This window comes from Sciurus vulgaris, assembly GCF_902686455.1.
Source record: "Sciurus vulgaris genome assembly, chromosome: 19".
NCBI classification, from domain to species: Eukaryota; Metazoa; Chordata; class Mammalia; order Rodentia; family Sciuridae; genus Sciurus; species Sciurus vulgaris.
In genome coordinates, this window is record NC_136480.1 from 16268813 (window position 1) to 16293296 (window position 24484).

Sequence of the window (24484 nt, forward strand, 5' to 3'; positions counted from 1 at the left end):
GAGTCAGCTATGCATAGACTCAGGTAAATGGATATCTAAGATTTCTGCCAGATGAAAAATGGATATCCCACATGTTTTAATTGGCTTTTTTTTTTTTTTTAACCCAAAGACTTGACAAGAAAAACACAGAGAAAGAAAACTTTCTTTTGGCTCACGATTTCAGAGGTTCAGTCCATGGTGGGGCAACTCCATTGCTTTGAACCCAACGTGAGTCAGAACATCATGGCGGAAGAGCATGGAAGGACAAAGCAGCTGAGGACATAGCAACTAGAAAGCAGAGAGAGAGCTCTCCTCAGCATGGAGAAACTATATACCCCAGAGGCATGCCCTCAGTAACCTACTTTCTCTAGCTGCACCTTGCCTGCCTAGAGTTAGCACCATGTAAATCAAATCAGTGGAGCAATCCACTGATGAAGTTATGGCTCTCATAACCCAATCATTTCATCTCTGAACATTCCTGAATTGTCTCACACATGACTTTCTAAGGGACACCTTACATCTAAACGATGCTATTGCTCATATGCCAGGTGTTCAGGCATTTTTAACTAAAAAGTACATTCACATATATGTGTACCCGCGTACCCCGTATCTCTGTAAAATATAATAACAACACTGTCTCTCAGGGAAAGAGGTGGTAGTAGATGGAAAGGAAACTTGGTTTTGACCAGGGTCCCTCGTACATTAAAATTCAAACCCACAGACATATAACCTTTAAGGAAGAATAATTGTAAAACACAAAGAATTACAAAGCCAAACTGAAATAGAGATTTCAGACACTATCCAGGGAAATTAACCAAGATTAGCAGTTGATCCAAATGAATCAAAGACCCAGTCTCCTTCATTAGAGGCTGAATTTGTTCTATTAAGTTACATAGATAATCACCGAGACTCTTCATTTCAACAATGTAGATGGAAGTTGTACACTTGCATTCTTCAAACCGAGATATGGAAACTCTGCCAAGTTACAAGCTTGACATTTGCTTAGATCCTTCAGTGAAAGACTCCATCGACAGCCCAAGTTCTAAGGTATTCTATTTTACAATTCTATGGGACTGGAGGGATCTCTCAGCATGTGACTCTTTATACTGGAAATGATAGATTCACCATACCCAGGGCTGTCCTGGCTTCTCATGTTTGCTCGAGGATAGAAAGGATGAAAGGGAGGGAAGAAGGAAGGAGAGGCATGGAAGGAATAAGTCAGACACAGTATTAAAATTCATGAAATCACTGAACCTAGACCTTCAAGGGATGGAGATACAGAGGCAACCCTCAAAGTAGGAGGAGACGCCCCACCATCAATATTGCACTTGAAGATTCAGGAACTCTTGGCAAGTATGGAAGAGCTAGCCATGGGGGGTAATCCGCACACATGAGCATCACACACATCCTACAAAATCACCTATTCGCTAAATGAGGCAGATCATGGTTGCAAAGATACAGACATCAAACACATTTAAGAGCCAGTGAACTGAGGAGCTGGCGTTTCCTCTCTAAGAGACTCGCCATGGAATCCAAGCTCAGGTCTCCCCCGTCTCCCAAGGTCACCCTTCCTTCCACACCTTCCGCTCAGGGCCTCCTCACTCAGCTGAGTCCAAGGCTTCCTTGATCAATGATGAGGCCAGGCTGTGAGTCAGGCTTTTCCTTGCCGACTGTCCCTCACTTGTAGCATCTGTCTGTTGACTGTGTGGCTACCTTCGTCTCAAGTTTGGTGGCTCCGAAGTCACATTAATCAAGAAGCCTTCCATGACTATGCCAATCTAATGAGGGTCCTGTCCACTTAGGGGTCCAGTTCAGCCCCCTTCCTGTCTTGTTCAGAGCGTCCACAGAGTCCATGATTAGTTTTTATTGGTTCCCTTTAGGTATACATGACAGTGCATATTTTGCATATTTTGGCATATCATACATACATGGAGAGTTCCTTCCCCTCCCTGTGGCTGTACAGGATGTGGAGTTTCACTGGTCATGTATTCAAGACTAGCACAAGAAAGGGACATCCTATTCATCCCACTATCCTTCCTGTCCCCATCCCCCCTTCCCTCAATCCCCTTTGTCCAATCCAATGAGCTTCTATTCTGCCCCCTTTCACTGTGTGTTATTTTTATTTCAGGTTTTATGTTTTACTCTTTGTTTATTTCCACAACCAGGCTCTAAGCTCCAAGAGTGCAGTTTTCACATCTGCCATCTTGTTTCCACCCACAGTTAGTCAGCTATTTTGCTGCTGTGACTAAATGATCTGGCCAGCACAATTATAGAGTAGGAAAGGTTTATTTGAGGGCTCATGGCTTCAGAGGTCTCAGTCTATGGAAGTCTGGCTCCATTCCTCAGGGCTCCAGGTGAGGCTGAACATCATGGCAGAAGAGCATGGCAGAGGGAAGCAGCTCACTCATCAGGAAACAGAAAGAGACTCCACTCTCCAAATACAAAAGCCACGCCCCAATTCCACCTCCTCCAGCCACACCTACCACTTCAGTTACCACTCAGTTAATTCCCATGAGGGGATTAATCCACTGATTGGGGTAAGACTCTCACAACCGAATCATTTCTCCTCTACACCTTCATGCATTGGCTCACATGTGAGCTCTTGGGAGACACCTCACCTCCCAACCATAACACCACAGAACTGAGCTTTTGCCCCCAATCTGCAGGAGCACTTGGTAACTGCAGGTTAAATCAAGTGAATTCTAAAAGATTCCATGCCCATTTCTCTACATCATCCAACTTGGACTAAAAGACAGAGCTACATCTGGAAACCTATAACACCACAGATGTGCAGGGAGCAATACATTCTGTTCCCAAAATTTCTCTGTGTTCCTACTTACTTGGCATAACACCCATGAAAGGCACAACTCATAGGGAAAGATCAGCAGTGTTGATGGTCGCCATTTATCATTCATTCTGCAAATGTATGAAAGCAATTCTGTGGATAAAGGTATCCAAGTAAAATTCTTCTAAAAATCATAGGAGAGAATAAAGAATCAAAGGAGAGAAGAATCATAGGGAGAACAAAGACTCTTAGTGCAGTAGCGTAAGTTTCCATACAAGCAGAACCAAAGTTGGATGGATGGATGGATGGATGGATGGATGGATGGATGGATAGAAGGAAGGATGGATGGATATGGACAGAGAGACTGATTAACAAACTGCCTCATGTGACTGAGATTGGTGGGTAGGTGAGCAGGATAGAGACTCAGGGAAGCTTTAATATTATAGCTAGTGTCCAAAATCAAACTGCTGGCAGATTCTTCCTCTTTGGAGGAGGTCCGTCTTCATACGAAGCCTTCTGCTGACTGTATGAGACCCCTTCGTATATGAATATGCTTTATTAAAAATGCACTATTTAGATGCTAATCTCACCTTCAAAATATCTTCACAGTATCCTCCAGACACATCTGACCAACAATCTGGATACCATGGCCTAGCCAAGTGGACATATAAAATTAACCATCATACTTGAACTTGAATACATAATGTCATTTACGTTCTAATCGGTTTATCTTCTCCAGTAAAATGAAAAGACTGAAAACTTTTTTTTAAATGTCCTAAGAGGGCACGTTTTAAAGTGAAACATCACATTCTGAGTGACAACTAAGCCTGCATTTGGGCACGTATGTAAATCCCTTTCACAGCGTTTAACTGACAGTCGTCCAAATCATTCCTTCTCTTTTGTTTAAATTTGTGGCCAGCGTAAAAACAGCAACAAAAATAGCCATAAAACTCAGTATTTTCTGGCAGCTTAGCAATATTTGGAAACCTACCTGTACCAAAAAAAAAAAAGGTATTTAAACAGTGACTTTTGAGTATTCAAATAAATTCATATAATGAAAAATACAGTATTTAATTTTGCATGGGCAAAAATTACTAATTCACAATAGCTTCAAAAATGTGCTCACTTTCATATACCAATTTCTGGCTGAAAAATACTGAGGTTCTGAAATGATTCTAAGCACTTGGATCCTTCTCAAACCCTTACCACTTATGAAGATTCACCTTCCTTTCAGTAAGATGTTTTTCTGCAAGTCCTGCATGCACACAGAAGTGTGTTGCACACCCACTGATCCTTATGCACAGAAGTCTCTGCCTAAGTGAGGATACCACGGGACCAAGAACCTTCTGTCACACGCAGGCAAACCTGGGATCTGATGTCAGTGTTGCCCTAAGCTTGGTGCATGATCATCACCGCTGTCTCTGGTCCTCAGTCTTCTTACCTAGGACATAGCGAGCATCATGGCACCCAAGAGTGTGTCCACTCCCATATCATGTGCTAGAAGCTCTGTCCTCTGAGTAGCAATGTTTGGAGGTTGGTGGGGCTGTTAAGAAGTGGAGCCCAGGGGGAGATGGCTAGGTCAGTGGGGATGTTGCCCTTGGAAGGGGTTAATGTAGTTCTTGTGAACCCCAGTAAGTTCTTGAGAGAGTAAGCCTGGCCCCTGGCTTATGGCTTCCTCTCTCACCAGGAGATTTCTGGACATGCTCCTGCCATTGGGACATCGTCTGCCATAAGGCCCTACCCTGAACTCAGCAGATGTTGGCATCATGCTCTTCAGTTCACAAAACTGTGGGCTAAGTAAACATTTTTCTCTACAAAGCACCCTTCCTCAGTTATTTTGCTACAGCAATAGAAAATGAACTAAGACACAACTCTTTTCTCATGTATGATTTTTTTTTCTCATAGAATGTCTCTAAACATTCCATTTTTTTCTTCCTAAAGAGGAGGTTTCATTTTTTTGCATTTTTTGTTTTGTTTTGTTTTGTTTTGATTTTGATCATTGGGGAAAACTATCTGGGAAAGTACTTTGAAAATATAATGCATATATAAATTGAGTAAAACCATCTGATTAAAAAAAAAAAAAAAACGGTGATTTGTGACATATTTAGACTAAATTTTCCAAAATGTATTCCAAAGAATACCTCAACCTATATATGGACTTGGACCCTGATATTCTCAATAACGTCTCCTTGGTAGCTTTAAAATATTTCATTACCCAGCGACCACCCTCAAATCAGAATTGTCCAATTTAAACAACTAAGTTGGACAATTCTAACGAGGAGCCAGGATGAAAGCCACCACCTAGCTGCTTAGGACACAGGTTCTGTGTTGCAAGAAAACACGTTTAAAAACTAGAACTGCCCAAGCTTGTTTCTTTTCATTTTTTTAAAGGAATCCTATTTATATCTAGACAAATTACCGTTCCACAAAACATGCTCTAGTTCCCAAACCTGGAGAAACATTCCAAATACCGTTTCCTAAAGCTTCTCCCCAGGGACTCTGATGCTGCAGCTCTGAGTGGGGCTGTGAATCTTTATTTTCCTCTAAAGCTCCCAGATTTTCCTGAGAATCATATTTTGCAGCAATTACCCCAGAGAGTTTATATTCAGTCCTAAAAAGAGGCCCTCGTCTCCCACTTTCAGGGTGAGGAAAGGGAATTTTTTTTATTTTTATATTCAACATCAGGCCTCTCTCAAACACTTCTTTCTAACATAAGTACAAGAAGAATTTAGGGGTGAATGATCATAAATGAAAAAGTATTTGAAGATCATCCATACTAGCGTCCCCTTTTATGAACACCAAGTTCAAGTTAAACCCAGAGACTTTTAATACTCAGGCTATTACAGCACACCTTGGAGAAAGATGTAAGTCTCAGTGCATAAATAGAAATACTCCACGTTTCCAGAGTGAACAGCCCCAAGTTTGCAGGCACGGCCCGGAAAGCTAAGTGCCCACTCCTTACTGTGATTACACAGCCTCCAGAAATGGATTTGTAGCAGAGACTTTAAGCACTGGCTAGACCAAGAGGGAAACTTCCAGGTGTTGCTCGTAGGAAGAAGCATCCAAAGGTCCTGGGTAGTATCAATTATTCAGAAAAGGAATAAGCTTTTAAAGAAGCAGCTTGGCCAGCTGTTGGTGGCATGGGACGTGAGCAGTCCTTTTGAATAAAGCCTCAGCCACACCTGAAAATCTGAGAAGGCAGAGTGATTTACATATATAATTTTTAGGCATCGCCCCCGGTGCTGCAGAACATGGTCCTGTAAATACTTTCTGGAACCTGAGCAAGAGGCTCCCCCAGGGATATATTTTCCAAGTTTCCAAAGGGACCTCAAGCTAACCAGTGATGGACCCTGGAAAAGATCACCTGTAGGACTGTGACCTATGCAAACTCCTAACAGAAGATAAAAACATAAATAGGTTTACCAGTTAACCAAGAGAACCTTTTTATTTTATTGTTTTCTCCCTATCATTCTTGGCTTGCAAGCAAGGAAAGCCAACTCTTGGAAACCCAGGCAACAGAAGATTTTGTAAAAAGAATAGGAGTGGTTAATTTGAGAGAAGGAAGAACTAAAGGATCAAGCCTCTCTAAACTCCCCAGGTACAGATACCTCTGGACAGTGCAGCCAAGACCCTGCCACATTTATTAAATCCTAATAACTATGTCTTCACCCTTTGCCAAGCTCAAGATTCTGCCTATGAGGAGGTCTGAGTTTTGCATGCTAGGTCACGTGCCTGTAGCCTGGGTGTTCTGGAATAATAAGAACCATCAGTCTGTTGAAGCCACCAGAGATGACGTCCTGACCCACTTCCCACAGGGAGGATGGGTCCAGGCCTGTTCACCCAAGAAGACCACAAATAGCCAACGTGATTTTCCTGTTAGGAAAAAAGGACTCCTGTTCCCGTGAATTAGAAAAAGAAAATTTTTTTAAAAAGTACATTTCAGTACCAATGGCCACTCCTTGAAATGTTGTCAGATGGCATTAGTTTCTCTCTCATAATATCTAAGGACAGCAAATGTGATCGGCTAAGGAATGTACCTCAGTCACAGGAGAGAAATGGAAAGAAGCCAAAAGCTGTACTGGAGGACAGATGGGCACTGGATACCTTGCCATGAAATCTCAGACGCTCAAATGTTTCCAAATGGAAAATACAGAAACAAAATAAAACAAAACAGACACTCGAGTGCGTGGTGCTTCACTGAAATGGTCCATTTGGAAACCTCTGGCCACGAGATGATTCTTCTCATGCTACCATGGAAAAGACCATCCTTTCTCTAAGAGGCTTTTTAAATTTTTTTCATTATATACATAATAATAACCTTTGCTGTTTGCTCATTTTCTTAGTTCTCTAATTTAAGCCCCAAATTACTTGTTAATCCCTATGCATATTGGATTTAAACATGAAATACATTTAGCAGGTATAAATATTTTATATAACGAGTGCAAATGCACTTTTGTACCCAGTTTACTGTCATCTTACCTAATTAACAGGAGCCAGAAGGGGAAAGAAGAACTATTCATGAAAGCCGGCATCCGTCTCAAAGCCTAGACAGGCTGAGGATGCCACCCGAGCACCACCCGACCTGTCATTCAGATCTCCACCTCAGACTCAGACGGACCTCTCCCAATTGGCAGTCGGATGTCCCTCCAGTCATTTAAAATCTTCTAATGTCTTTCTCCAGCTTCAAGAATTCTGCCTAAAGGGTGCAGTGGCGCATGCCTGTGATCCCAGCCACTCCAGAGGCTGAGGCAGGAGAGTCGCAAGTTCAAGACCAGCCTCAGCAAGTTAGTGAGATTCTGTCTCTAAATAAAATATTCAAAGAGAGGGCTGGGGATGTGGCTCTGTGATCGTGTGGTCAAGCATCCCTGGGTTAAATCTCCGAAACAAAAAAAAAAAAAGAGAGAGAGAGAGAGAGAGAAGAGAGAGAGAATACTGCTTAATGTCCTCATGTCCCCTAATTTATCCCAAAGTGACATTCTGCACAATTTTCTGATACAAGAGTCACGTTGCTCCTTGAAAGCACATATAACATGCCGTTTCATATATACACACCAAAAATCTTTTTTTTTTTTTTTTTGGCACTGGTAATTGAGCCCAGGGGCACTTAACCACTGAGTCAAATCACCAGCCCTTTTTATTTGTGCATATTTGTGTGTATGTGTCTGGGTGCATGTGTGTGTGCATGTATGTATGTATGCATATATACACATATATATACACATGATGTGTATAATCTATATAGTCTGATATATATGTCTACAGATATATATATCAATATAGCTAGATATATAGATGTATCTATATATAGTCTATATATATAGATGTATAGTGAGGTCTTATGCAATTCAGCCAGACCCTATCTCAAGATAAAAAATAAAAAAGAGCTGGGAATGTGGCTCTAGATATATCTATATTAGACTATATATAGATAGATAGATGTGTAGTCTGATATATATATCTAGATGTATATCTATAGATACTATATCAGACTATATAGATACAGGTAAATAGATACAGCTACAGACCACACACACTCTGACCATCATTTGGCCAAAGTCTTAACTTATCTGAGTCTACAGTACTGGGTCCTTACTATACACTGAAGCAAGGTGCCTTAAGTGTACTTGACATTTAAGTTTAGTAAAAGGAAACCAGTTGGTGGAGTTAGTTAAGAATAGGATGGAAAGGAATGCCCATCTCTTTTATTTTGGATATAAATGGCCTTCTTAATGGAAGGTGCTTGATACAACAGATCTAGGGTGAGAACCAAAGTTCTCCATTATGCCCCATCTCCTAGGCGATGTCCATCTGTGGACCCTGTGACAGTAAGGTAGCAGACAAACATCTTGTACGGATCATCTTCTGTTCTGTGCTCAGAAGCTACACCGAGGCCCGGCTAGAATGCAGAGTCCTGGTCAGTGAGATGCTGGGTACAGAACATCAGGAATCAGAAGCATCTCAAATGGTCCCTGCTGATGAGCAATTCATTGTATTATGTTCAGATGCAACAGAAAGAACCCTTCCACCTGTTTCAGCTACTTAACCCTGGTAATTTAGGCTCTGGGTGTGATGAAATTCATCTCTGCAATTAAGTTCCTGTAAATCTCTCTTATACCTAAAAGTCTGAGAAAGCAGAAATAGCTGGATTTCTACCATGCTTAGCATTGAAAGTTTATTTTTTAGGATTTTCACGGATACTTGGGTGCTTAGAATAATCACATAGAAATGATGGTATGTGGTCTATCCTGGGAAGAATCTAACTCAGAAAATATCAGGGCATGAATGATTCGAAGCCTGAACTCAGGCCAATTTCTACAACAAAACCACAACTTAGAATCTGTGTGACAAAAATAAATGGGTAGAAGTCTGTGAAGAAATTAAGATTCTGCTGTGAGTTAGCTTGAAGGAGCACAGGAATGGGGTGGGAGAAGGAAAACAACAGAACATAGTAAATAAACTTTCAAATGCTTTCACATTATAGGAAGCAACGTAGAAAAGCAACTAAGAAACAAATAAGGAGAGAAATTGTGAACCCTAAACAAAGCAATTTGTGACAGAAACATTCCTTCCCGCCCTAAAGTAGATGAATTTACATGCAAAGATGAAGTAGAGAAACATTCAAAGCATACTGACTATGAGACTCCCGAAAGGGTACAGAAACACGGGAAGTAAGACGTGGACTTTTCTCTCTTCAGATGTGTAAAAGTCCCTCACTGCCTGCCTATTAACAATAAACCAATCACGATTGGTTTGCTAAGTTTTGCAATTCAAACATCCATAAAGTGATTGCTATTCCCCCAGAAAAAAAAAAAAAAAAAAAAAAAAAAAAAAAAAAAAAAAAACAATTTCATTTCCCAGGACTGGAGTACAATTAAAAAAAAAAAAAAAATTGCAAATCCTTTAAAACATTTTAAACACATGTGACTAAAAGCAACTTGAAACATTTTTCTGTTTCTGCTCTGTCACATGTCAACATACCTTTTCCAGGTTCACAAAGTGAACTCAGCTGAGGGCAAAGGAATACAGACGAAAGCCCTGTCTGTAATTCATTGTTTTTAATAAATAAGATTCTCGACCATAGCCCATGTCATCTTTCCAAACCCAAATCTCAAATCGTGCTAATCCCATCTCATTTCTGACCCAGTGGCTTGCTGCAATAATGCCAATCATAAAAGGACTTGCTCTGGAAATGTTCTCCTCTGTCTTCACGGTGAGGAGAATCCATTGTCCATCCAGTGGATAAAGACATAGGATCACGCATAAATCACCGGGCCGAGTACTTTGAAAGAATGTGATTGCCAGTCTGTAAATCCTAACATTCACCCAGTTAATGCACCACACAGGTGTCATGCTAAATATATGCTGCAAAAGAATGAAGTCTCAAGTATACACCTTGGCACCGAGAGATGATCTAGGCAGGTGCAGTGGTGCCCACCGGCAATCCCAGTGGCTGGGAAGGTGGAGGCAGGGGGATCGCAAATTCAAAGCCAGTCTCGGCAACTTAGTGAGGCCTTACGCAACTCAGCCAGACCCTATCACAAGATTAAAAAAAAGATCTGGGCATTTGGTTCAGTGATTAGTGCCCCTAGCTTCAATCCCCAGCACCAATAAAAAAAAAAAAAAAAAAAAAAAAAAAAAATGAGAGATTACCACCTAATTATGTGCCTGGCACCAGGCTTTGCATATATACAATTAACTTATTATCATCTCCACAATCCCTCAGAAATAGCTCCATTATATGTATGAGAAAAATGAAGCAAAGCAAGCTTCGTGAACTTGGTCTAAAGTCACGAAAGTGTCAGCAGCGTGACCAGGACTTGAATCATCAAAACATTCTGAATCACCATGTTTGCCTACAGTCTCTCCTTACAGCACCTAAAACAGTGTTTCCCATCCAGAGAGACTGAGGGGCAACCTGAAATCCAGGATCCACGATTCCTAAGAAGGCATTCTACCAGATTCCTATTGAATCAGAGTTTTTAACACACTGATGTAAGGAGCCACATCCTAAGAAATGCACTCCAACTCACAAAAGTCCGTTAATTCAGAGGAACAGAAACAGATCCCACTCTAAATAACAGGGATGACTCAAAAAAAATCTTCATTTCAGTTACAGCGCATCATATAAACGATACTCCGGTAAATTGCTGCTAATAAAGGAATTGAACAGAGTTGATGAAACTGGGTTTGCAATGATCTGCTACGCAGCACCCAGGCGGACAGAGCGCAAACCCTCAACAGTATCTACTGCCAGGAGTCCCAACTGTGATGTTCAAATAAGAAAAGAACTGGCAAAATAGGCTAGGCATTTTAAGCTGGATTCTCATCAACTGGGAAGCACAACCTTAAAAAGCACCGAAGAAAATAAATGAGAACTTATGGTCAGAAAAACAGCATTCTGCAATCACACAGGAATCTTCATGAACATGAGCCGGTGCGTGACCCATCCCAGACACGGGTTAGAGTGTTAGAGAGGCAGGATTTTTCTTGTTCTGCTATGGTATGGTTACATCTTGCCACTCAGTAACGCAGTTGAGGAGGACAGGAAAGCAAAGACAAGACTGGTGGAAATGGACATGACTCCTATTTTCTCACCCAAATCAGGAGCAGGGGGTGATGGAAAGGTCCTTCCTAGCCTCACTCAGACCCTACTATGAACACAGTCTGAACAGCTCATAGAGTTGAACTTGATCTTTTATAAGAAATAAGGAACGGCAAGTAGAAAAGGCTCCTTCACACAAACCAGGGATCATCTGTGAAAATCTCAAAGGTAGCAGAGGGCAGACAGGTTAGGTGACAATGTCTAAGCTGCACAGTGGCTTCTGGTGCACAGCCTCCCATAACAGCACTAGGGCAAGGGCAAAATTCATGGTTTTTTTTTTTTTTTTTTTTGGAGAAGGTGGGGTACCAGGGATTGAACTCAGGGGCACTCGACCACGGAGCTGCCTCCCCAGCCCTATTTTGTATTTTATTAAGAGACAGAGTCTCACTGAGTTGCTTAGGATCTCTATTTTGCTGAGGTTGACTTTGAACTCACAATCCCCCTGCCTCAGCCTCCCCAGCTGCTAGGATGACAAGTATACCATACCCGGGCTACATTCATCGTTTTGACAGATGTAAAAACACAAAGTCATTTGTGACATAAACACTCCTTCATTCCATAAAATAGACGGAATATACACCCTCTGTTTTGTAGAAGTTGCAAAGATAGATAAAGCACTAATTGCCTTGGTATTTAGCACATGCCAGGCACGCTGTACTAAACTCTTAAATGCATAACATTTAACATTTGCAGCATCTCTGTGAGCTAGGCATAGTGAGAGAACCGCACCGTACAGATGTACAAAACTACCTCAGAAGAGGAGAGAATGTGTTTGAGATCACACAACTGGTAAGAACAAGGACTCAAATCCAGGCCATTTTGACTAAAAGGTCTACACTCTAGGGATCCAGTGTCATCCAGGAGCAAATTATATTTAGTCACTTGTTGAAGCAGGAAAGAAACATATTCTTCAAAGGTTTTGGTGTTTTAAAAAACTGTTGTGAATTAAAGACAAATCACTATTTATAAGGACTGATCCAAGAATTCTAGATAACCATGTTTGCATTTTAATTTTTACCAGGATTTAGATGTGTGACCTGAGTTATCAATGTTCCTGTGAGGACGTCTGTCATTCACCACATCAAATACAGGGAAAATAGCGCTTGGACACCCTCCCTCCCCCCTCCCCCCCAGTGAATTCACTAACCTTCACCGAGACCGGCATCAATAGCCAGGTAAGAGGGAATCAAACGCATGGTTAAGACAAAACTATTCATATTTACATTTGGGGTTGAAGAGTCATCGTAATGCAGGTGACAGGACAAATTCACATGATGACAAACAGTGGCAATTGCCTAGCATGGAGCCTCCTCAAACAGAAGCGGGGACTTAAGTCACATTACACTTTTGTGTGATTGCCCTCTCTTGCAGAATGGACCCATCTCATCGGACACCCCCGTGAAACACCTGCTCTTGCTGGACATTTCCATGAACGCCTGAAAGGCACAGGCAACCTGGATACTGGAGATTTCTATTAACACAGCTGTCAGGGCACAATGCCTGTCTATGTACCAAAGCACAGCCTAAGGTAAGCAGGCCGGTTAGGAGCCAGGAGAACAAAGGGACTGTTCATACATTATTTCTAAAGTGGAGCTCCTAGTGGACTCAGCAGGGGCTCTGCTGTTCCAACCCACCATTTCTCCTGAACTGAATTCCCCTCCCCCAAACATCCCACCTTTACAGAATTCCCAGTGCCAAACATGCACAGGAAGGGTTCTGCACCGAAACCAATGCCACTCCAAGGTGAGAAATCGTTTATGTTTCCAAAGCATGCAAATTGTTCACTCTGGCTTAGGAAGCAAGAAAAAAAAAAATAATCAAACCTTGTCCTCCCCCGCCCACCCCAGAAGGAACAGCTGTGCATTGGATTCATGCATGTGTAAGTCTTGTGGGAATAAATCACCCTCGCACATATTTCGAGTCACTGAGTGACTGGGTGACTCCTCTCGTCACACACTCAAATGGCTCCCTGAACGTGTATTCTGAATTTAGTCGTGTTTCCACCTGCCGCGCTGAGGCCAGGCATCCTCCAAGGTGAAGGCCAATAACCACCCAGAGCTATTTATTGGGGCTCACGAGGATCTATCCACCGTTCTCCTGATCCAGGGCCTTCACGTGACCCCGCGTCATTAGGCACACCTCATTTGACAGACACTCCCATCTCCAGACAAAGTCTCCTGACTTACTGCATCTTTTCAGCATCCGAACAATCCTATAAGATGCATCTGACCCCAGGATACCGATGATATGACTGAAAGGCGGGACAGGGAGTTAGCTCACCCACGGTCACACCGCTAGTGTGAAATGGGACCCAACGGGCAAGAACTCTGTCCAACTCCAGTTGTCAAGCTCTCACGCACTGTCACAAGACACTGACATGTTACCCATGTCACTCACGGGCATCTGTGTGAAATGGAAGCAGTGTCAGTGATTTGGGACATTTGTCCCGGCTGGCTGAGGATCTTCCTGGTTGTCAAAGTGAATGTCCAGCCTCCTGGGAACCCCTAGGTCCTGGGAAGAAAGGAGGGTCGACACCCCCATGGCAGGTGTCCTAATCACAGGCATGGAAACCAACCCAAGGGGGACAGGTGCAGAGAAGGGAGCCCCTCTTCACGCCTCGGTAGCATTCAAAGAGGCTGAACAGGACCACGCTGGAGTCGGGCACTGTGCAAACTGATCGACACAGCGGAAACGCACAGCTGGAGCAGAGCAGACCAGAGGCGCGTGTGGGGTGGCAGGAGGGGAGAGTGGATTGGTCCAGTGGAGCCTGAACCCCAAGAGGGACATGGGATGGGGACATGAGTTTGGAAAGGAAAGCATCAGGTAAGAACCAGTCCCTCTTGGATGGGGAATCAGCCTGAGTGGGTCCTCTGGCCTGCACTTCTCTTCCAGAAACTCTAGGAAGAGAGAGAAGCTTTGGGAGAAGGAGCCCCTGAGGTTTATGATGGACAGACAAACCTACCTGCCTGGGTAGAGGGAAGCCAAAGGGTTCTTGACGGAGAGTCCGACTCAGTACCAGCCCAAGAACCATAGCCCAGCTTACGACCAACAGGACTCCTTAGGTGAGTTGAAAGGGGAAAACCAGAAAGAGCCCCCTCCCATCTTTATCCAGAATTCAGTCCTCTTTGTTGTTCTTGATCTATGAATCAGGATGGACTTGAAGGAATAAAAATCCAACCCAAACCAGCTGAAATCAAAGCTGTAACCAAAAAAGAAGAAAAAAGAATTCAGGGCAGCGAAACCCTCAGGTCAGCTGGCTGCAGGAAGAGCTGGGGTCCTGGGCTCACGCCACACCAGGGGCCACGGCTTCCCCCCTCTGGCCTCTGACCTCCCTTCTGGTGGCTTCATTCTTGAGTATCAGGTGACCCCCTAGAAACAACAGGCCTCCTTTTTCTCTTTGGTGGCAAGACAGTTGCAGCTGTAAGGGCTGCTGTACCTTCTGTCCTCATGCCCGTGTCTGTGGGAACCAGCTCAAGGGCATGCATGGAGCCCAGCCAACGTCCCAGGAAAGCCGGGAAGCATCTCCCTGCCCCATTGTGCTCCTCGCTGGGCCAGGCCCTTGTCTGGAAGCAAATAGTGTGGCCAGGCCTGGCTCACATGTTCCAATCCTGATGGAGGAAATAACATGTCACCCAGCTCATATGCCCTAAGAGTGGGACAAGAATAAAGTCCCAAGTTCAAAGGAAGAGAGGGAGTGCATATGGATCAGGGAAAGTATGGCGTCTATGCCTTCCTTCCTCCACGCTCAGAGAGGGAAACGGAGACTTAGCTGGCAATCGCAGCTGAACCTGCTGGATAGCTCCAGACACAGCTAGACTCTGGGTCTCAACTTCCCTCAGGGCAAAGAAAGTCCAAGCAATGAGTTCAGCCCTATCCTGAGTGGGCAGAGGCCAAGCCGGTCCCTCCCAGGGCTGGCCTGTGACAACCCAGGAGAGACTTCTCTGCACTACTTCTCTTCTTATACCCTATCTCTCGGCTGAAAGACAAGACCCCAGGGACCTCCAAGACCAGAAAGCCACAAGGGTGTGAGGGACCCGAATCCCTAAATGACTCCAGGGAGAGCCACCAGGTCAGGAACTCTGCGTGAACACACACCACCCCGCAGGAGTGGGCAGTGAAAAGTTCTTTCAAGTCACTGAGTATTTAGAATGGTTCTGGAACAGCAGCTGATGTCAGCTTGTCTCAAGTCCCCATGGGATGTGGCTTGTTGGGAGTCTGGAAATATGACAGAAGTACGTTAAAACCCTCTTACCTCTCCAACCCAAGAAATCACTGGCAGGGGCTTGATCAAGACAAGGCATGGGCTGGGGTGTAGCGGGTCGTCGGGCACTCGGCTAGCGTGCTCGAGCCCTGTGTTCCATACCCAGCGACACACACACACACACATGCACACACACATGCACATAAATGTCACGGAAGTGAGAGAAAAGGGGAAAGAAGAAGAGTTGAGGGGGAAAAAAGATCTCTTGTAACCTAAGGTTCAGAAAAAAATCAAGAAGAAATGAACAGGGGTTTTGGGGGGAAGAAGTGACTGATAAGCACACAGAATATCTGCCTGTCCACACGGAGAGTTTATCATGAACTAATGGTGAAGAGGCGCCAACTGCATACCGGACAAGATGGAACCAACCTGTCTTGACAAAGACAGGCCGCTGAGCACCTTCTCTGCCGTCACTGGAAACTCGATCGGTAATTGTCGTGTTTACAAAAGACAAAAACACAGGCGACGGGAGATGAAGGAGATTTTCTGATGTGAGAGAACAAGATGAGAATGAGAGAGACCATTTTCTTTGAGAAGACGCAAGGGTGACGGAGAGAGGTGCCTTCAATCCGGCAGGAAATATTTGAAAAAAATAAATAAGTACAAGTTGGGCAAAGCAGAGAGGACAAGAAAGGGGAGGTTTTTCCTTTTTGGGGTGGTTGGAGATAGAGGAAAAGTAATGCCTTTGATCACAAGCTAAGTTAGGGGAGACTGGTTTAACAGAAAGGATATTTACTTATGCTGAGAACTGAAGAGGAACTTATTTTCACATATTCCGGCATGAAAGGGGTGGCACATGACTGTCACAACAGAGGCTTAAGAGAGAGGTCACCATGCGGAGCGTAGACACTGATGATGTGCATATCAGAAAGAAACCAAAGTACATTATAGTGTGCGGGGGGTCCTCATTCAAATATCTGCTCCTGAACCAACATCTTCCAAGATCTTCCACTCTGGATGCTTCAATTTAGACAAGATCTCTTCCTTCTTTAGGATTTTCAAAAACTAGACTGGCAATATTTCTACAGAGACAAGAGGTAACAGGGGTTCCCTGGTTTAAGGAAGTACTGAGGCAAAAACAAAATCAGGACTTTAGTGTCCCTGTTTTATAAAAAAATCAATCCTGGACCCAGAGAGGCTGGTTCAAATCCCAGCCCTCCCAATACGAGCTGTGTTGAACAAATGGGTTAATTTCTCTTTGGCTAGTCTTCCTCATCTGCACAGCAGAGATGGCAGCAATTGCTATTTAGGCGTGCAAAGCGCTCAGAAAGGCATCTCAAAATAGTAAACACTGTGCACGGATCAGCTCATCGGCTGCTCCTGTTATGGCTTTATTTCTCATATGTATTCCAGTTCTTCTACCAGCGGTTGAAGGAAGAATAGGGAGGAGGCAACGTCACACATGGGAACAGACTCAGAGAAGGCTAGCTGCTTCCTTCCTGAATATACAGCAGGACTACATTTCCCAGCCTTCCTCTGGCTACACCCCTGGAGCTGAGTTCCAGCCAACAGGATACAAGCAAAGAGAACCCACCACTTCTGGGTGGGAGCAATTCACATTGTCCAAGTCTTTCTCCCTCCAGGGCCTGGATCCATTCTGCACCCTCTGGAGATGACAAGGGTGCAGAACGGATCAATCTGGGTCTCTGAATGGAACTTTCCATGAAGGCCTCTACCATCACCCACGTGGGGGATTTACAGGAAGGAGAAAGAAATTCATTTCACATGTGAGACAGTATACAGGGGGGGCTCCTTTATTTGAGCTCATAAAGTAGCCGATCTAACATAACCAAGTTCTTCATGTATCCTCTCATAGGCAACCCCTACCGCAGGGCCTTGAACTAGGTCTTGTCCTGATTTTATAGCTAAGGAAATCAGGGCTCACAGAATAGGGCTATGGAATTCTCTCACCTGATAAGGTGAATGTAATCAGCGGTGAGGCTGAACGTGGACCCAGGTGTCTAGAATCTGACCATCCTCCACGGGCAGGGTGGAAGGTGCCCTTTCTTTCTCAGCTCATGGACTCCTGGCCTCGGGTCGCTCAGTCTTCAGAACCTCATGTCTTTCAGGGGTATGTCCACTTTGTGCCAGCCACCATGACCCCTCCCAAGGGCCTTTATCTCCCAAACCTAATTCCAACCAGGTGAGTCAGGACAGGAAAACAGACGCCCTCAAGCCACCTGTTACAGGAGACAGATGGCTAGCAGTTTTACAACTGGCTACAGGATCAGAGATAATAAATGGCAGAACACAGATAAGGAGAGAAAGGTTAAAAAAAAAAAAAAAAACCTGAGCTAGCAGTAATCTCCAAAGGCAGTCCCCACCCAAGGACAGTAGAAAACAATCCATGGGAATGGATAAAAATGTGAGAACTTTTATATTTTTGCTTTATGTCAACAGTGTACCAGACATCAGGAGATGCCTTTAATTTATAAATTTTATTGATGCATGATCAAATTTTCTTCCAATAGTAAATAATAAGAGAGTGAAGACAAGTAAGTCATGGTAATAAATCCTGCCCGTTTCATCTGACTCAGAAAATCACTTTTCAGAAAACAAGAAGAAGAAAAAAAAACTTCACCTCAGTGTGGGGACATCCCTCGGACCGCTACATGAAACAGATTCATGCGATTAAAATCCTATAATGCCAAGAGTTCACAAAAGCTTTAACAAGAGAGGTTAGAATGGATGTATGTTAAGTCCTGGTCTCTTCATATAACAAAGAAGAATCCCATACATTAGACCATTAGCAGACAAACTTAGAAAAGTCAGAAATTACAAAGGGGAGTTTTCAGCTCAGAAGTTTATTTAGGTTACTCTTATTTTTGTAAGACCTACATTGAACTGATGGATGTCCTGAGCACCTTTCAGAAGAATTTGCACCAAAGATTTAGTGTTTAGAAAGGGAAAAATCAGCAGACCTACTTCTGAGCAAAAAAGAGAGAGAAATAAGTAAAATAAGGGGATTGATTAAAAAAAAAAAACAAAAATCCAACAGTTTTTAAGTGATGTTCTCTTATCACTCTTAATCACCTGTCAATTTGAAGTGACCATGGAAGAGCTACTGAGCTGAATCCAAACTGCACTGAAGGTCTTCCAAGGTAGAGAAACTGACAGTGTTTTCAAAGGCTACAAATAAGGAAATTTGTCTCAGCTAAAATTTCCCCGCTTTAAACAACTGGTAAAGTCTCTTAGCATTACAGCCCCCAATTCAAAAGGTCAGACTTTTTCATGCTTGCTAGCAAACTGGAGAGATCCACACTGAAAAAATAATGAGATTTATCATCATGATCTTTCCTCAACCAGACAGGGCAGTTGAAGCCAGTTTAAACAAACAGCAAACAAAATCAATAGCATTTTTACAAGGTAGCAAAAAAGTAATATTCTCACAGAACTTGTATTTGATCCTTGCTAGTCTTATCTACTCCCACAAGCAATAGGGGAGATTTCCACAGTCTTGAATGAAATCAACAGGATAGCAAGAATAAATTTATGGTGAAATATGAATTTTTCTCATGAATGCCACCAAAATCACGTCAAGCTGTTTGCTCCAGGAGAAACTTCTTTTACACCCACCTGGGTACAGACATAAAGAGTTGCTAATCAGTTCTACTTGAAAGGTTGCTAGGTGGACCTACTTAAAGGGAAATCCAGACTCGAAGCTCCTACCTCACTCCCTGAAGAACATAAACCATCAATCTCAAAAAGGAAAAATAAAAGCATGCTCCAAATTATCCTATGTAGGTGTCTAAACAAATCAGTTATGTGGCGTTATTGCTTGAAATTCCCAGCTCCCGCCACTGCAAACTGCAGGAGCTTCCCATGCAATTAAATGACATTTTTTTTTTTCCCCTGAAAAACATGTCCCCGCCCCTATGTTGATTCCAGTAGGAAAACTAGAAAAAGTTCCAGAAGCATTGCTCGCAGGGACTCCTCCTTACAAATCAACCTCCAATATACCCCAAGATCCAAGCCACCCTCTTGCACGCAGAACACACACCCAAGGTGATCGGTCACATTCAATCGCCCTACACAACCTCAACCCTTTTTGCTTCCAATCTGGAGACGCGGGGCCAGCAATCTAACACCTTATCTTCCCGTTGCGCGGAGCCGCCTCCTCGCAGAGCTCCGCTGTGCTGCAAAATGTGTTCCTGCAGCAGACTCCCTGACTGGTTCAGCGAGCACCAGGAGCCCACGGCCTCCTACCCTCGCCTCCACGCCTTTCATTAATAGTAAATTACACACACCAGGCACAAAGGGAGAAAATGTACGAAGGTTTTGAGCCCCCCTCCCCTCCAACCCCAACTGGAGAAGGAGAGCAAGAGGGTTGGTGTCTGCGGGGCGCCTGGCGCACATCTCGCTGCTGTCTGGGTACCGGAGAAGGGAGGAGGCGGTTGTCTTTGCCTCGCAAAAGAAACTGAAAATCCCCCAGAAGTTGTTGGAAATGGATGTCACTCCAACAAGCTCCTTCGGCAGAGATTGGGGAAACCAGGCAGCCTCCCCAGGAGCAGGGACCCGGTAGATGCGGTTGGCCGCGCAATCCCTGTGCTTAGTACCCAGCCTGGCACTCGGCTGGCTGGCGCTCTCCAAAATTAGTGTCTGTTTCAACACTGCTTCTACCTCGGCGGCGGAGATCGGGTTCTCTGAGGTTCCGATCCCTTGAACCTCAGCCCAAGTTCGCTTTCCTTTACTGTGGTTGCAGCTGGAGCATCGGAACCCTGGAACGGACACCCGAAGGAAGCCCCGGTCTAGAGCCCGGCACCCGGGGCTAGGGCGCGCGGAGAGGGCATCAGCCTGAACCAGTTGCAAGAACCCATTTTAAGGGTTCCCGAAGCATTCCGGGCTCTGGGCTCCTTATTTTGCGGTTGCCTTGCAGCGCAACAAACTTATTTTCAGACTAAAAAGGAGGAGAAGGGTCGCCGTGGGGTGACGGGGGCGTCGTCGGGGCCCTGCCTCTTCCCAGGGTCAGGGCGCTCTGCGCCTGCTGCCCGACCCTGCAGCGCTGGCCGGCTCGGGGCGATGGAGCTCCACAGCCCCTGTCCAGCCCGGCAGGAATCGGAACCCTGGGCAGCCCTCTCTCCATCCCGCGGCTGGAGAGGATGCTGCCCTCTACTCAAAATCGGGGAGCAGGGCTGCCTGGGCAGCCAACTGGCAGGCTGGAGCGGGAGCCGGGCGGCTCGCACGCCACTTACCTCTGCACCTGGGCTCTGCTCCGAGCGCCGAGGACAGCCCGAGTGCGGCGCAGGCACAGTCTGAGGGTCCCGGTGTAGTGGCGAAAGCTCCCTACTTGCGACCAATCCCGGAGTTGAACCCGGTGCTGTCTGGTGTCGCGCTCCCCTCCCTCGCTGCGCTCCTGGCAGCCCCAAAAACCTGGCGCGCCGGAGCGCTGGAAGCCGGGGGCCGGGAAGCTGGAGGGAAAGGCGCGCGGGGCGGGGGCGCGGCGGGGAGGGCGGGAGCCGCGCGTGGCAGAGCTGGGCATGCTCAGTGCGCGGCTCCAGGAGCGCGCGCAGGGCGCAGCACCTGCCCGGCCCTGCCGCGGGGAGGTGGCCCCCAGTCCCCACGCACGAAACTGGCAAAGGGAGCTTTACCTGATCCTCAGGCCGGTGGAGACTCTGAGCCCGGTTCCTTTATAGGGGCATAAAGGGTGTCTTGACCAGGGATATACATACCGACGGGATGTCCTTCCTTTGCAGCCTGAGTATTGGGGCACAGGAGGCGCGACCTGCGGAGGTACCCACACCTCGGGCGTTCCGGAATTCGGGGGGGTCTTTAAGGTGCCCTAGCAAGGGAAACTCGTGCTTCTGGGCTGGGAATTGCTGAATCCAGGTTGGGTGTGGGCCGATGGCACTGAACTCCAGAGACCGAAAGAGGGGGCTTTTGAAATTTTTTATCTGCCTGTCCTTAGGCAGAGGACATTGGCCAGACAGCCTTAGCGACCTGGACCGTCACCCACGCAGTGTGCTTTCAGGCTGGAATGTGTTTGGGGGGAGAGGAAACGTTCCACTGAAATGTGCACAGGATCAATTTGTGGTGTGTGGGCACATTGAAAGCCTTGGTGTTCACAGGCGTGTGCATGGAATAATGACGTTACCGTGGTCATTCTCAAGCCTGAATCTACCGTTTCTTTGGAGAAAAAGCTCCCTTCACTCCAATTCCAAACCTCAGAGTAACACAGAGGTAGGCAGAGATGCCTCAGCCCCTCACCAGCCCTGTGCAAAGCGACTCTGACAGCAGAGGAAAGCCAGCTCAGTTTAACTCATCTGGAAAGCATCGCCAGCAACCCCAAGAGAGCCTGCGTTTCTCTCCCAGAGAAAAAGCCCCTAGGGGCTTTGCTGAACCCCAGTCTTCTGCTTGTCTCTCAGTCGTTCAGGACTACATAAACAACTTCTGACCATTTACACAATCATGTAAACCTATCCTGACATCTCCATTATGTGGAAAAGATGTTAACTGGAAAACTATTTTTAAACTACCACTGTAAGCAAACAAATACTCCTACAAATACATTCAGCAGCCCAGGGTCAGTTTACACAGTGTTGATTTGCTTGGGTTTTGCTTTGTCTTCTGTTTTTTTTTTTTTTTTAAACATAATTAATTTTTGAAAAGAGAGCATACCCAGACTTGGTGATAGGTATTGTTGTGATCAAAAATTTCACCACTTGATACTCCACATCATGCTTGCAATGATTAATGCTAAAGAAAGTTTCCCCAAATCGCCAGGTTTTTAAATTATTTAAACTTGGGAGATTTTATTCACTCCCCCTTTCTGCATTTTGTTCTCTAATACAGGCACTTTTGCAAAATAGGAATGTTTGTGATGTGCTTCCTCTGGTAAATAACTGCTTAAAATTAATGGTTTTCACTCACTCTAAAGGCTTTGTGCTCCTATTTGATGCATGCCTAATTCTACCTGTGCTGTGATTTTTCTAGATTACTTTTCTGCAACTAGTCAATTAAAAGTAAACAGATCTATAGATATAGTTTTATACAGGTATATGTGTATGCCTTATAACAAAAAGTAACTCACTAGAAACTCTCCAGAAAATATCCCTTTGTATATGTACCTAGTCTTAGCACATTCGGACAGTCCACAAAATTTCAAAATTCATAGAAGAGACTGTCCCATTCTCCCGGTGGGATCACAAACTGAAGCCATTTTCAAAGTTTTATAAAGACTTCAGGCAAATTCCCGTCATCGTGTTCCTCAATTTCAAATAAAAATATTCTGTTTTCATTCTTCCCCTTCATCCTTACTGTAGGCAGGACCTTGTGTTCTAGCAGGTGCAGGGAAACTAAGCAGGACCCATACTAAGAATCTGCTCCGTGATTGTGCAGTTAGGCAAACACATTGTATATCTGGAGAGACAGATTTGGGTCACGCTGAAGGGATGTCAGTGGAACATTAAGTTGGGGGGCATTTTTCTTTTGACCAATATGCCCCCACTGATCAAATGCCAAGTTTGATCAGGATAGCTTCCCAAAATCTCCCCAAAATTGAAAATGCAACCAATAATCCAGTCCCTTTTTTCCATCCTGCAGGGAAGAAAGAATGCTCAACTCACTCTTCTGCCAAGAAAGCAAGCCTCTCCCAAGCTCTCAGGACTGGGGGGTGTTCCTCAGGGAACTCACCCTTGCCAGGAGATGGAACTGCTTTATTTTGACAACAACATCCTCACACGTGGGTCTGGACATATCCAAGACCCTGGAAGGGTATCTGTTGCTTGCTCAGGGAACCTGTGATTGGGATTCTCTGGGGAGAAATGTTCCAAATGAATCAATTAACGCTGCCAGCCGCAAGTTCAGTACCCCTGCACTGAGCCTCAGCTCTGTGTTAGTGCATGAATGAATTACTGGTACTCAGGCAATTTGCAAATAATCATCATTATAATACAGTGGAAAATTTTCTCCTGCCCATTTAGCCTGAGCAAGCACCTCAGTGGCAGAGAGTTGGAATAAGCGCTCCCCCCCACCCCCGCCGTCCCACCATCCAGAATAACTATTTATACAAATATGTGAGATTTTACTCCCAGGTTTTTTAATATGGGAGTACCTATTTGGACACAAGGTCACCTCTTACACTCATTAAACCAATCTGAATGAGGTCTGATAACTCTTAAGGGAAATCAACGCGGAAAATGCTTTTGACTTTTTGGAGACATGGACGGAATACATCAGCAGATTTTACTCAGCATGCAACAGTTCTGCAAGTTCCAGAAAGGGCATTGCTAGGTCCCCACCCCTCCCTTATAATTCCTCTCCACTCATCCGGGGGATTTGGCAAGTATGGATTTAATAAAGGAGGAGGGGGGCAGAAGAACATCACAGGAAAAGAAATATGTCTCTTCTGCCCGTATCTGATTTGATTTGATTTTCTCCTTATTCCTGGTATCCAGGGGGATTTTTAAAATTTCATCAACACCACCCTCTTCGTTCTAAATGACTTGAATAAGGTGATCTGATGGCAGAGGTGACTCAGATAAAAATACCTAGGATTCATAATTAGTTTTTCAAAATGTATTAGGTGTCTGAAGAAATCGTCACCTCTAAACCATCAAGTATGTCTCATCCCTGTCTTTAAAACATAACCTCAACCTTGCTTCTCCCAATGGACAACGCAGCATGTTTATAAAGATTTATGTTTCTAGGAGCTCTGTGTTCACATGTAAAATGGAATACAATAAAATGGAACTCATGGAAGGACTTTCAGACCATCCTCCTAGAGCTCACTCCTATGCCATTGTTTTAGGTGACTGATTGACTCTTGAGCCTCACACTAAGGACATGGGAATAATGATGGCCTCATAGTGGGATAATGAGAATTAGCACACAAAAGCACAGTTAATTGGCATGGAGGTTG

The 24484-nt window shown here is 44.7% G+C and overlaps 1 protein-coding gene across 3 annotated transcripts in view; it reads right to left on the minus strand.

Annotated features, from left to right (window-relative positions):
* LOC306650301 (contactin-4) overlaps positions 1-20991 on the minus strand; it is a 953963-nt gene extending 932972 nt beyond the window's left edge. For all 3 annotated transcript variants that reach the window (XM_079122191.1, XM_079122188.1, XM_079122193.1), the window contains exon 1: positions 20820-20991. The gene's annotated coding sequence lies outside the window, so the exon portion shown is untranslated. The remainder of the gene's footprint in view (positions 1-20819) is intronic.
* Between the last annotated feature and the right edge of the window lie 3493 nt (positions 20992-24484).